The sequence below is a fragment of the Lygodium microphyllum genome, chromosome 29 (genome assembly GCF_053477565.2).
Source record: "Lygodium microphyllum isolate KBCC chromosome 29, Lygodium_microphyllum_v1.1.10, whole genome shotgun sequence".
NCBI lineage: Eukaryota > Viridiplantae > Streptophyta > Polypodiopsida > Schizaeales > Lygodiaceae > Lygodium > Lygodium microphyllum.
The window spans coordinates 51,651,817-51,667,472 of NC_141163.1; the positions used below are offsets into that span (position 1 = coordinate 51,651,817).

At 41.8% G+C, this 15,656-nt stretch overlaps 1 pseudogene; it reads right to left on the bottom strand.

The window, feature by feature from the left end:
• Positions 1–339: 339 nt before the first annotated feature.
• LOC148010620 (protein MIZU-KUSSEI 1 pseudogene) lies at positions 340–1,582 on the bottom strand (annotated as a pseudogene).
• Positions 1,583–15,656: the final 14,074 nt, after the last annotated feature.

Sequence of the window (15,656 nt, forward strand, 5' to 3'; positions counted from 1 at the left end):
TTAAGGCATTGCATAACAAAGAAGCAATGTTCTCACCCAAAAACGTTTTGCCATGTTGACAAGGCATATGCAAAGGTGTTGTAAGATAACTGCAATGTTTGATGCCTAACATTTCAGTGCTTTGAAGTACATTGATATTACCAATAACATAGCCTTTCAAAATGAATCCCTCAAGTGTACGATTGATAAGTGCAATGAAGCAATTATTATGGACATGCTCTAGCAAGTACCAATCGGCCTCAAACAAAATGCTTAAGTAAAAGGCCATTGTTGCTTAAGTGGAACCTTTGGGCCATGGTACTTCTTCCTTCTTTAGGAAGAATCTCCCCTAGCCTTGTATAAATGTTGGGTTAGCCTAGCACTTTACATTTTCTCCTTAAAGCTTTGATACAAGAAGCCAAAGAACATATATGAAGGTTGGATTAGCCTAGCACTTTAAATTTTCTCCTTAAGCTTTGATATGAGAAGCCAAAGAACATCAAAGGAGCATTAGTGCTAAAATGGAACCCTTGAAGGTTCGGTTAACTAGTACTTGAAATTTTCTCCTTAAGCAAAGATAGGAGAAACCAAAGACATAAAAGAGCAAGTATAGATGAAGTTCTGATCCTAATGAAATGCACTTTATAATTAATTAAGGTTAATTATAGGAAACCCTCCTAAGCGATTTATTTCAAGTCGCAGTTTCTACACCCTTAACAGGCAGATGCTTAGCTCAGGATCTCCTGTGCCATCCGGATTGATCATATAGAAGGCTTGACTCTGAGTCTTTAGAGCCCACAACTCTCTCAAACTTAGCTCTCATGTACATGAGCTCTCCTTCAGATTTGCCCCCTAATTTATCTTCCTCTCTGGGCAACACCCCAGCCCCCATGGACACCGCCTGAACAAGGGACAGGAGCTCCATGTCTCCATCAAAGCAGGATTTCCTGACTGCATACCCAGCCTTCCTTCCATTGCAGTACAAGGACCAGAGAGGCTGATTGAACAATGCCTCTTCGCTGCCCGCGGCCGATGACCTGTCGCATTCGAGGGCGATCTTGACGAGGCCGGAGGCCATCTCCTTGATGAGGGTGCTGGTCTGCGAAGCGAGCTCGAGGAGGAGGGTATTTTGGGTCTTCCTGCACAGAAAAGTGGATATGGCCATGGCGGTAGCCGAAGAGGGTCCCCGTGATGGTGATGCCAAGGGCGGGATACTCCGAGGGGCCAGCCGGGAGGATGAGGAAGCGCTTGCGGGAGAGGGAGGAAGGGAGGGGGAAGAAGGAGAGGATGCCTTGTTTCTTCTTCTGCTTCTTGGGCTTGGCGATGGCAGTAGTATTGTTGGTTTCTTCTAATTCTGATCTGTGCTGCTGCTTTTTCCTGTCAGGGGCGAAGCCGAGGCGGCGCCGCTGTGGGGGGGATCCTCCTTCTGGCACGATGGGGATTAGGGCCATGGGAGCACAGCTGAGCCTTATGCACTGAGCTGTGGTTGACAAAAACACCACACAGTTCTGAGCGCGAGAGAGACGCGTTTGCATAGCCTGGCCTCGCCTGTTGACATTCCCTCTCTCTCTCTCTCTCTCTCTCTCTCTCTCTATCTATTATTCTCTTAATAAATTTGGGGAACATTCTCAAACGGATGTTGTGGTCAATTATTGGAAACTTTTAACGGTCTTCTTCCAAATCCGCAAACGGTCCCGCCAAATTTAGTCAAAACCTTATTAGGCTGGTGCGATATTGGTTTTAGCGAACCTTTGAAATATTGCAAAGATCATTGCAAGTTTTTACCCATGGACCTAGCCATGGGTGAATTTTCCCTCAAGAGCTCCCTAGACAAGGGTGCTCAATAGGGGGGAGAAGACATACCTCCTTACTATTACCGTATTTCACTGTACCAAGGCACTTCCTTCCCTCTTTAGGAGATTCTTTCCCTTGGCCCTGTATATATACTAATTCACTTTAGGACGTACTTAGTCTTGTAACTCTTCTCTATTCATACCTCTCAATATACTTTGAGTTGTGTTCTCTCAAGCTTACCCTTGTATTCACACAACATGTTAAGTCAAATTAGATTTTCTATTCAATATAGTGAATTTTCTTTTTATAAAATTATCTTTTTGAGTAATTATTTGGTATTCGTTCTATTCTATTTCATGTAAATACAATGATCAATGTGATACTTTCAAATTCAATATATAAATATTTATGTTACTACACAACACGTGCGCACACAAAACTTTCAATATTTGTAGTTGATTACAAAAGGGCTAATGCATCTTGATGCCATAGTTGATGTGTAGGACATATATATGATTATGGTCAATATTAAAATGCATATATTTTACGACTTAATATATAGTTATTTATATGCATTGCCTAAGTCATAATGCTAGAGAGAAGAACACTCATTTTCTCAACAGAAGTGCATGTAGAAAAGATGAGGAAGGGAAATGGATCAATGATACATATCGTTATTCATCTTGGATGCACATGCATCAAAGTATGAAGGGAGCTTTCAAGGTGAAAGCATTTGAAATTGGAGATGTACCAAAGCATTGGAAGGGTAGAATTTTAGCCCTCAGACAAGTGAAGGTTTATTCTCACCTTGTGACAGAGGTATTAGTGCTCCATTGGTGCAATATCTATTCATGCACAAATAAATACATATCACACTTGCATTACCCCAATTGTTGTAGATAGAGGATGATCAGTTCAAATCAATGGAGAATCCACCTACTAATTTCTATTTCAAAATTGTTGTTATTTTTTGACTTCTCATATATTCATACACTTTATTCGAAATGATTTAAACATGTATACATGTGTTTTAATTTTTTAGAAAAGACACCTCTACTTGTGAAATTTTTGAACATCTATGTATAACTTTTTTAATCGACATAAGATGAATACGTCCAAACACCCACTAAGGGGAAGAGATGTGCCTCCCCTCTAAAACTAGTCGATAGACTACTTGTGTATTCTCACACTTTATAGTGAATTTTTTAAACATGTGTACACATTGATGTTTTGAAATACAATGCATATATGTGCACACATATAGGATATGATAAAGTTCAAGGAGGATCATAAACAAGGAGAACCATGAGTTTGGTAAAATAAGAAAAAAAATTGACACTTTATTCATGGATCATGCCTCTTTAAATAGGCACATGAGTACATTCGATTCGTTGTATTGGGTCCAATTTGACTTGCCAACTTGGATCCTTATCCTTTCAACTTATCCTCTATACACTCCAAGACTAGTTCATATTACATTTGCATGCAAAGAAGGCATCACTCTTTCATATGCTCAAAGAAATATTCCAACAATCCCCCTAGGTGCCTTATTCGACTACTTCAAGGTGGTCAGGTTACATGATCGATGATTGATTGTCCCCCCCTCACTAGGTGCATTCTATGGCTATTGCTAGTGTGTGGATGGGGGGACTTCGTCATTTCCTTCTTTTTTCAAAATCTTCTTAATCCTCTTGTGTGGGTGCTCTTACGTATTACTACTTTACTTGGTCATTTTCTTTGGACTTTGAACTTGGACTTTGGCTCAACGTTTGATCTTCCTTTTGCTTTACTTTTGCTCTTTTGCTTCTTTTCTTAGTTTTTAAATTGCTTTGGTAGGTTTCAAAGTGTCCTTACTCTTGTTAATGTCCTTAGTTTCCTTTGTCTTCTTCATTTGATATTCTTCATTTGCTTTGTCTCATTGGAAATTTTCTTCATGACCATCATCTTTGCTTCGACAAGGTTTTATATTTGAAACTAATAGAAAACCATCACATATTCTTTTCTCTTAGTCATAATGGTTTTCACATAAATTACCTTCGCTGAATGTCTTCGTGGCACATATGGCTTGATAGGACATTACATGGATTTATAGGTTTGAAATTGGCAACTTGACTTAGCTTATGACTTATAATATTTGTCTCATTACATGAATATATCATTGGCTTTGAAATTTGATGGATGGGATGACGAGATTTAGATCAAATCAGTTGGGTTCATGTGATCAATGTGAACATGGTTAAGATAGCTAGTTCGGGAAGAGAACGTGTGAAAGGGGCAAATAGTATTAAGATTTTAACATTTAAATAGTAGAGGATAAGGAAAAGAAGAGAATTATCATGGAGGAGGGCCGTTGTGTTGCAAATGGCATGAACTACGCTAGGTTGAGATGACAATTTTGCTACCGCTGATTTTGTTGAAGGCATCGTGAGATATAGCAAGTGACTAGCCTGGTGGTGCTTGAGCTTAGCTACATCTCTCCCTTTCTTCTTCTCTTCTCCTTCTCTCTCTTTGCTCAATGAAGCAAGTTGAAAGTGAATCCATGGAAGCCTCATAAGATTCACTTGTATGGTTAGATTCACCTATAGAGTCCACTACCACCAAATTTATGGCATTCTCTTGCAGATTTGATAGGGGAAACTCCTCATTGTGTGACACAAGGACCAAGGAAGGCATGTGATCATATCGTTACGAGATTCAAATGTAGTAGCAATAATGAAATCTAGTAATGTACAGTGTTCTAATTCTAAAGTTGTCGAATATGATCCCAAGGATGCCTTGGGGCCCTCTTGAGGCCCTGAACTTCTTCTAGGATTACTTCACTTAAAGGTAACTTCACTTGTTTTAGCTTAACCATTAATGGTGGTAGTTACTGCTTTATTTTCAATTGAGCACCAATCTCTCAAGTGTTATGTCTTCTTTGGCTTATGTTGTTCTATATCGGTGTGTAGGAATAATAGTATTAAGATGGCCATAGAATAGTAGGGGTAGAATACTCACTGGACAAGACACAAATCCACATGAAACTATGAAAGTGTAGCCGATTTGTGGATAAGGATTTCACTACTGATGGTAGCTTCTCTTCACAACACGTATCCACTCCTCACAAAGCCTTACTCTGAGGCTATCAACCTTAGCTTATAAGCCTATCTATTCTGGTGCATAGGATGGAAGAAAAGACTTAAGATGGAGAGTATGCTTTAAGAGTCAGAGTTAAGAGGAGAGGTTTTGCCTTTGATACCAATGCAGGATAGGATAAAGCTCAAGGAGGATCATAAACAAGGAGAGTCAATAATTTTGGAAGAACAATAAAAAACATTGAGACTTTATTCATAGATGATGGCTCTTTAAATAGGCATATGAGTACATTCAATACATTGCATCAGGTCTAATTTGACTTGCCAACTTGGATCCTTATCCTTCCAACTCAACATCCTCATCTCTCCACACTCTAGGACTAGTTTATATTACATTTGCATACAAAGAAGACACCACTCTTACATACACTCAAACAAATATCTAGCAACACCCATGTTTAGAGAGAGAGAGAGCTATAAATATTATCTGATACAATAGACAAGTGCTACATTGGCACATTTATATATGCATGTTAAATTTATAATGATGTTCTAATACTCCAAGGTTTATTGACAGAACCATGACTAGGAGACCCTTGTGATTCACACTAAGGCTGCTAACCTATTTTCTACATAGCCACACTCATGCTCATCAGCCCCAACTATATTCTACACATTACTATACTAGCTACTCATTTCATCAAAAACATCCCTGCTAACTCTCAGTTCATATGTAATAGGGTTATAACATCGATATCCCTTTTGCTCAAGAGAATATCTCACAAATACACATTTTTTTGCTTTGGGATCCAATTTGTTGTGCAAATCATCAAGAATATGCATACAAGCAATACATCCAAATACTTTCAAATGGGGCAGATTTGGTTTTCTACCTATAAACTTCTCTTCAGATGTCATACCATTTACAATAGTATAGCGGGTGTCATGTTCATAATGTATACAGTAATAGCAATTGGTTCAGCCCAAAAATAATGAGGCAAGTTTCTTTATTACATCAATGTACAAGCCACCTATGCAATATGACAATTTTTATGCTCAATAACTCTATTTTGCTATTGAGTATATCTACATGTATACTACCTCTATATGACATTTCTCTGAAAAAAATAAAAAAACTCATTGGAGAGATATTCTCCTCTTCCATCCAACCTTACGTTTTGAATATGCAACCATGCCTCCTTCTTAACCAGAATCTTAAAGCTTTTAAAATAAGTGAACACCTCACTTCTCTCACGCATAAAGTAAACCCATACTTTGCAAGTATGATCATCAATGAAGAGATCATAATACTTACAACCACTCAAAGTTGTAGGTTTTGTAGAATCCCACACATCATAATGTATCAATTCAAGTGGCTTCTTGCATACTAGCTTTTCATGTGCAAACACATGCCTTGCTTGCTTTTCAAATTGAACATAGGAATGTCAAACGAAGGTATAAAACATTGCCTTTGCCTAAAAAAATTTTTTTTTTTTTTTTTTTTTTTTTTTTTTTTTTTTTTTTTTTTTTTTTTTTTTTTATACTATACTATACTATACTATACTATACTATACTATACTTTAAATTTTTTTTTTTTTTTTTTTTTTTTTTTTTTTTTTTTTTTTTTTTTTTTTTTTTTTTTTTTTTTTTTTTACACCTGCACCTGCACCTGCACCTGCACCTCCCACTTCTATATAACAACCATAAGATATAAATTGAAAATGCAATCCATGTTCTACCATTTGACCCACAAAAACCAAAATTTTTGTAATATTTAGTATATGCAGAAGATTAGCCACCAAATACTAAGTTTTACCCACCAAGTACTTAGTTTTACCATTCTATATACTCAAAGGAACATTTTCAACATGAGTAATGGGATGAGCTATATCATCCCTTGTGTCCACATAGCCTAGAGATGCTATTACGCGAGCCGTGATCAAGAGCAAGCCTCACTCACAACCCGATAACAAGACGTTAAGGAGTGCCGGTTGGGATAATTGACTTTGTCAGATGCACAACATAACTTGAAAAATTCAAATATTCGACAATACACCACAAGCCACATATGAAAACAAGACAACACACAATAAACAATGCCTCTTGTATCTCAAAACAACTAAAAACCCAAATTTGGGTAGAGCATCACACAGCCACAACACAATGAAAATACCAACAATTTGTGTGGGAGCTTTCCCTTAACCGCCAAGACCCACGGACCGCTTATTGCTTCAAGCGTTTCAAGCGAGCTCTAATGGCTATCTCTCACCTAGCCGATCCTACGAATGTACTGAGCTTACCTTGATGCCGATGTGAGTAGCCTCCTCCCTCGCACACCTCGGTAGCTCCACGATTCTTGATGCTAGCTCAAGCATCCTCAAGCCTCCTCCATCTCCAAGCTCCATCCTCCATAGCCGTGCGCGCGAGAAAAGAGAAGAGAAGAGAAGAGAAGAAGAGAAGAGGAGATGGTGAAGAGGTTCACCCTCTTGATCTCTCACTCCCACACACTCACTCCCTCACACTCTCACACTCCCTCTCTCAAGAGCACACACAAGCAAGAAGAAGAGAAGAAGAGAAGAATAAGAGAGCTCTTATTAGCCACACACCAAAGAATGAGCTTCCATTCATTTTTTGAACTTTATATACAAGCCCTAAAATCCCATGGGCACCCATCCCCTTTTTTACATGACCGGCCATTGTGGCAAGGTCCTTTTTCCATTTTACTCTTCTAGCATTATGCCTTTGGCCTACACCCGTTTAATATTTTACAATTGGCACAGAAGGGAGCCTGGCGCTCTTTTACAAGAGTTTTCCAAGTTTTTGAGGTGCCTTTCATTTAAAATTACGCTTTTTGTCCCGGCTTAGCTTTAGCGGTCGCCTGCATGTCTTTGCTCTTTTTCCGTGCTTTTTCTACTTTTTCCTTCATTTTCCGCCATCTTGACTCGGGGTTAACATTACCCCCCTCCTAGACGAACCCTATATATGGGTCTCAAACCAAACTCAACTAACTAAGGTGGCATACTAACTAAGCCACGAACTAGAGTAGATAAGGATAGTTGTTATCTAGCTATTATTCATGGGCGGTGTACCAACCGCATCTGCAACAACTGACAAGTCGGTGACATAAATGCACAACGGTCACCCTGGCATATCACGAGTGGAGCTCGATATCTCAACACTCCCCCTCGAGCTCAATCCCAATTCCTGCACACCAAGCAGGTCTCTGAACTTGCGTAGCTTCTCTGTGCCCAATGCCTTCGTAAATATGTCAGCTACCTGATCCTCTGTGCTGACATAAACTAGATCAATAAGACCTAGTAAAACCCTCTCCCGCACATAGTGATAATGCACCTCAATGTGCTTTGTTCTAGCATGATAGACTGGGTTATTTGCCAAGCGTATGCTACTTATGTTGTCACAATAAATGACAACTGGCCCATCTGTAGGCTGATGCATATCATTACGTAGCTTATGCAACCAAGCTACCTCACATGCAGCCATTGCTGCGCCCCTATACTCAGCCTCTGTGCTCGACAAGGCAACTGTAGGCTGTTTCTTGCTGCTCCAAGTGACTCCAGCACTCCCAAAAGAGAACACATATCCACTGGTAGATCGTCTATCAGAAATACTACCAGCCCAATCAGCATCAGTGTATCCATGCAACTATATCTGAACCCCAGTCTCATAAAATAGTCCATACTGCAATGTGGACTTCACATACCTGAGTATGCGTCTAGCCACATCCAAATGCGGTTTCCTTGGAGCCTGCATAAACTGACTTACTAATCCAACAACGTAGCTCAAATCTGGCCTAGTAATAGTCATATAAATCAAACTTCCTACTATGCGTCTGTACATAGTAGGGTCTTCCAGAAGCTCACCTGCATCTGTGCTCAGCTTCACATTCTGCTCCAAAGGAACTGAAATAGGCTTACAGCCTGTCATCCCATATTTGGACAGCATGTCCAATCCATACTGTCTCTGCAAGAGCCGTATCCCACTTGGTAATCTAATCACCTCAATGCCCAAGAAATAACGCAGCTCTCCCAAATCCTTCATCTCAAACTTCTGCTTCAATAGCATTTTCACATGAAGGATATCTTCATCACTATCACCTGTCATAATCAAATCATCAACATAAATGACAAGTAGCATAATACCTTTCTCTGTTTTTCTCACATAAAGTGAGAAATCTGCCTTGGAAATCTGAAAGCCAATAGTGACAAGATAATGTCCTATCTTGTCAGACCATGCTCTAGGTGCTTGCTTCAAGCCATACAAGGCTTTCTTCAACCTGCAAACAAACTCAGGATGAACATCATGCACATAACCTGGTGGCTGCTCCATATATACCTCTTCTTGCAAATCACCATGCAAGAAGGCATTCTTTACATCCATCTGATGTAAAGACCATTCCTTTGATGCAGCCATAGCAATGACTGCTCTTACGATTGCCATCCTTGCTACCAGACTGAATGTTTCTTCATAATCAATGCCATATGTTTGTGCATACCCCTTGACTACTAATCTTGCCTTGTATCTGTTCACAGAACCATCTGCATTGTGCTTCACCTTATAAATCCACTTACAACTAATTGCATTCTTACCTTTAGGCAAAGGTACCAATTCCCATGTAGCATTTGCTTCCAAGGCATCCATTTCTTCATCCATGGCTTTCTCCCATTTTTCTTTTCCCATGGCTTGCTCAAAAGAAGTGGGTTCTGGTTCTTGTATCACTTTGACCATATAGGCATAGTGAATGGCTGTAAATCCATCATATTTCAGCCTATCCACAGGATACCTAGCTCTGGTAGACCTGCGCAAAGTAGGTTCACTCCCAGGTGCTCTCAAAACATCCCTGGTCTTCCTTACTCCAGGTGTAACAATAGAAGGAATACCCAACTCATCATCAATGCTCTGTTTTGAGCCACTGGATTCACCATCCACATAAGAGTGACCTGCATTCACATCAAACATGGGCTGATCTACCTTCTCTTTTCCTTTTCGTGATACCTGCATACCACTATTTGCATTGCTTTAAGAAGGTTCTCCTAATCTCAATCTGCCTATCCATGGCGAAGAATGTGAACTACTGCTAGAGGACGCTCCAGGTCCACTAATATCTTGTGACTGCTACTGTGAATTCTGTGCAACATTACCATTTTGTGCATCTACATTATCAATCACATTTACTGGTTTATACTAGCTACTCATCTCATCAAAAACAACATCTTTGCTCACTGTAAACTTATGAGTAGAAGGGTTATAGCATCTATACCCTTTTTGCTGCAGAGAGTAACCAATAAAGATGCACTTCTCAGCTTTTGGATCCAACTTGGATCTCAACTCATCTGGCACATGAACATAGGCAATGCAACCAAAAATCTTCAAATGAGAAATATCTGGTTTCCTACCAGTATACCTCTCCTCTGGAGTCATCCCATGTATTGCTGCAGTGGGAATCCTTCTCATTATGTAGACTGCTGTAGCAACTGCTTCAGCCCAGTAAAAATCTGACAAGTCTTTTTCATTGAGCATGGCACGAGATACCTCTCCAATATGCCTGTTTTTCCTTTCTGCAATTCCATTTTGTTGTGAGGTATGACTGCATGAATATTGCTGCTTTATGCCATGCTCCTGCAGGAATCTTGCAAACTCATTTGAGAGGTACTCTCCCCCTCCATCTGACCTTAGGCATTTTATTTGCAGGCCTGTTTCTTTTTCAACCATAGCTTTAAGAGTTTTGAAATGCCCAAAAACTTCACTTTTCTTTTGCATAAAATACACCCAAACTTTTCTGCTATAGTCATCAATAAAAGTGACAAAATAATGACAGCCTCTAAGAGATGCAGCTTTAGTAGTCCACACATCAGAGTGGATTAATTCCAATGGCTTCTTACTCTCTTGAACATGTCTAGGAAACGGTTTCCTTGCCTATTTTCCAAATTGACGGGCTTCACATATCTTATGCATTTCTGCAACCTTGAATTTAGGCAATCCTGCAACAATATTTTGGGCTTGCATTGATTTAAGTCGCTGTACATTAACATGACCAATGCGTTTATGCCAGATATCAATATCTGCAACTACGCCGGTCCCATGTGCATCCCATGTGCAAACATTGCTGCACTCAATTTAGGAATGTCTGCTTCCAACGTAAACATTCTGCCTTTCTTATTTCCTTTTGCTATCAAGCAACCTTTATTTTTCATATCCTCAATAAAGCATCCATGAGAATTAAATTTGACGTGCAAGCCCTGCTCAACCATTTGACCAACAGAAACCAGGTTCTTGGTGATATTCGAGACATGAAATACATCCGACAGGTATTTCTTTTTCCCATCCTACATAGACAAATGAATTTTTCCAATCTGCACAATAGGATGTGCAGTATCATCACCAATCTCCACAAATCCTGGTTTTTCCATTTTCCTTGTATCCTGCATCCATTCTGCATGACCTGTCATGTGGTTTGATGCACATGAGTCAACATACCACACATCGTTGCTTTCTTCTGCACTTGTCACAGAATTGGTCATGTGCTGCACCATAAACAAATGCTCATTTCTGTCATCACCCTGTCTACTAGAAGATGCATAATTTCCTTGTTGCAATTTTCCATTCATGATGTCATTCTGCTTTTTATAGCAGTCTTTAGCCATATGACCCATTTTACCACATTAGTAGCATTCAACATTGCTGTTTGCATTTTGGCCTCTTTGCCATCCACCACGACCTCTTTGGCTCCCCCTGCCTCTAGAGTTATCACGTCCTCCTCCAAAGGACTGGTTTTCTTGAGTTTACTGCATATTCTGATTTCTACCACGGCCTCCAAATCGGCCTCCTCTACCTCTGCCTCTACCTCTTCCAGCATTTGAGTAGAAGACAGCTTCTTTTGAAGATCCTCCTGAAGAAGATGCACCACCATTTCTCTGCTCCTCAGAAATTAGAAGAGCAATCAACTCCTCAAAATCAGGAAATCTTTCACAGACGGAAATGGATGTTCGGAACTGTGCATAATCCTTTCCTAGACCATTCAAGGTCACAGAAACTAAATCATCATCTTCCACTGGCAACCCAATGGAAGCAAGTGCATCTGCAATCTTCTTCACCTTCATGTGGTAGTCATTGATGCTCATACTTTCTCTTTGCACATTGTGCAACTCTTGCTTGAGCTGCATTTTCCTGGCTTGCGTATTTGTGCTATATATTTTTGACAAAGTATCCCATGCCTCCTTTGGCGTACTTGCATCTTGAATATGCACAATCATAGAGTCTGAAATGCTGATAGACAGCCAGTACATAACTTTCCTGGCTCTCTCATGCCATGCTTTAAATGCCTGCATTTGCTGTTGATTGGGAACATCAGGAAGAACTGGTTCTTCTTCATTTCCTGCAACGAATTCCCAATATCCTTTTCCCATAAGGAAATTTGTCATTCTAAACTTTCATGCTTGGAAGTTGTTCTTGTCAAGCTTTTCAGTGACAATCTATGAAAGAGAATCAGACGCCATTACAGAACACTGCAAAAAATTCTGTCACTGCAAAGAACACAGCTTCAGCCTCACAAGGGCAAATCTGCAAAACTGACGAAAGTGGTATTTGACTACACAGTCACTTCCTAGTGACGATTTTGCATCAATAGGCAACAAGGATGATTCTGTAACTCCCAATGTCTCTGCGCACAGGCATACGATACAATTTCTACAGCAACTTTTCACCGACCTGTAGAACAGTGGTCGCACATCATAAAAAAGGGCCTTTTCCTGAGTGCGTGCAGAAAACTTCCGCCTCCAAAACAGGCCCCGAAATGGCCTCAAATCAAAAAACAGAGCAACCAAGGGCTAAAGCCCTTTTCCGCAGCATATACTGCACTCTTGCACTTTCTGGCTGTGCTACCTGTAGAGACTTGCTCCCAAAACAGAAAAATGAAAGCAACACTGATCCTCTTACCAGAACACCACGAACTTGGCTTGCTTTCTTGAGCTCTTTACCACGAACACGGCTCTGATACCATGTCAAGATTGTGGGAGAGAAGGAAGGAGTCTCACTTGTAGCTTTCTTGCTTGCACAATGAGAGAATACACACAAAGGTGGAGGCTGAAAACAGTTTTCCTCTTCTTAGTTGTGTAAGCCAAAAAGAACTCTAGTACATAGAAATAGAAGAACCCTATATATGGGTCTCAAACCAAACTCAACTAACTAAGGTGGCATACTAACTAAGCCACGAACAAGAGTAGATAAGGATAGCTGTCATCTAGCTATTATTCATGGGCGTTATACCAACCGCATCTGCAAACAACTGACAAGTCGGTGACATAAATGCACAACGGTCACCCTGGCATATCATGAGTGGAGCTCGATATCTCAACAGGAAGCGCATAGGGTGCTCTTCTAGGGTGGGCGAAATTGGCACTGCGGCCGCTATCACTGGCCGAGCCCTCTGTCTAGCCTTGACCTCTTCGATAAGCTTCCTCTGCCTTTCTTCTTGAGCGGCTGCTCTCTCTGCGGATGGGTCAGTGGGCGGCTGGTCTTCTAATGGTGGCAAAGGGGGTGGATGGACCAACTCCTCCTCTTGAGGCCCCATTTCGAAATTGAAGCCGATCTCATCCCCCTCTTGCCGTTGCTCTTGCTGCACTGCCTCTGTTGTGAAGCCCAATGAGTCTATCTCCTGGGGAGATAGCCCTGCCTCTAGTAGTGAATTACGTTGTTCTTCCAGGCTTGGGCTGGCTCTTGTCATTCGAGCCGACAGTTGTAGTCCTGCTTTTAGTGCTCTGCGTGCCATGCCTAGTTTCTTGTAGGCTATTTCCACGGTCTCGTTGTCTTCTGGCACTGTTACGTCCAGCAGGATGGTCATGAAAGAACGTTGTTGAGCATTGAAGCTCATGAAGACGGCACCTGCCCTGTTTTTCTCCATCAGTTTATCTTTCTCCAGCTGTCCTAGGCGTTGGGCAAGAGTCTTCACCCGCCTTTCATTGTGAGTGGCCCACTCCTCGGGCCTCTTTTTCATATCCTCCAGACTCTCACCTTGCCTTTGAGCCAGCACTGTCAGTCCGCTGCTCTTGGTCTTGCATGTCCTTCTTCAGCTGTACCTGTTTCTCTTGCTTCACACTCAGCTCCTGTTTTAACTTTTCTATCTCTTGTTTATACCTATGAGCCCTCTCTTCTCGCACCACCTCCAGGTCATTCGCAGCCTTCTGGATCTTCTCCCCTTGGGCCTGCATATCCTCGCAAAATCCTACAAGTTCATCATTTCGCCGTCTTAAAGATGCCATGACCTCGGCGTCTTCACTGGCCTTGGTCTCATACTCGACTTCCGCATCCTCCTTTTCCTGGAGCTGCCCTTTCAGCTCATGTAGTTCTCTCTGAGCTGCGGCTAGTTGCCTCGTTGTTTCCAGCTAGAAGGCAGCTCTAGCCTCTTTCTCAGCTTCCAGCTCAGCAGACGCTGCTTTCTTCTCTTCCTTCGCCTTTTCCAGCTGAGCTAGCAGCTGCTTCACGTATTCATCATATTCTTGTGCTGGCATGCCTGTTGTGGGGACAGAGGTGGTGGAAGTTTCTGTTTTTTGTCTCTTTGGGTCCCTTTGCAATTCTGCATCAGGAACTATAAGTCTCTTAGTTCCGAGTGTAGAGGGTGTGACCTCTCCTCCTCCTTGGCCCATCTGCTTGTCAACCAAAAACTGCACCCACTCCAAGACATTGCTGAGATCGACCTTGGGAGTGGAGCCTTGGGTGGCGGTGGTAGTGGGCGTTGTTGTGATGAGAGTGGCTGGTGTGGTAGGTACAAAGAGAGGGGGAATTGGCGCCATTGGTTCTTTGCCTTTTCCTTCTGCTGGGGGTGGGGGGGTGATTTCCAGCACACTGGAACTGGGACCAGGTGCTTCTGTTCTGCGTGGGCTCTTTGCACCCTTCTCATCTCTTTTGTGCTGCTCCTCAATGGAGTGACGGGTGGCTAGCGCTATTTCTTCCTCTTCCTTTCTTCTCAACTCCTCTTTAGTCTTCTTCCTCTCCTCCTCTGCCTTCTTTGATTCCATCTCAGCTAATCTTGCCTCCTCTTGCTCCTTCTTTTTTCTCTCCTCCTCATCCCTGAGCGACTCCCTCCGAGCCCTCTCCAAATCTTCTTTTTCTTTTTTCTTACACTCTTCTTCCCTCTTTCCATGCAGGGCTTTCGTTCTTTGTTTTGTGTGCCTCTGTGGGCTGCCCTGGGACTCTCCCTCTTCGTCTTTGTCAGTCTCTATTTCATCTGAAGACCTATGCTGTTCTTCTTTGTGAGGTGGGGATTGTGACAGTGACTCGTCGCTTCCTTCTTCGTCTCCCTTCTTATCTTCTTCTTCCCGTCCTTGCCCTAGTGCTTCTCAGATTATGGCAGTAAGGATGCCTCCAAACCCTATGGTTGAGGCCTTGGAGGACGATGCCTTGCATGTTGATCTAGACGATGGGGATTCTCCTCCAGTGGCTCTTCCTCCCATTTGCTAGAGCCTTAGCTAAAGCCTCTATGGTTCTCCTCACAAACCCGTTCAGGTTTACCTCGTCCAATGATTGTGTCGTAATGCTGTCAAGCAGGGTCACGTTGATCCGGCTCATTATGCTGTTGTACCTCTGGCTCAAGAACAAAGTGTGCACCATTTTTGCTTGCAGCTGGATATCTGGGTTTGGGATGTTTGCCAAGCTAATCCCATCGTTGGTATGGACCTTCACCTTGTCCATTCCCAACATGGCGTAAACGTCCCTCTTCGGCTTTCTTTCCACTTTATTTGGTAGCCCCAGTGCCCTCTCCACCAATTCCAAGGTCAGCTCAATCTGTACTTGCTG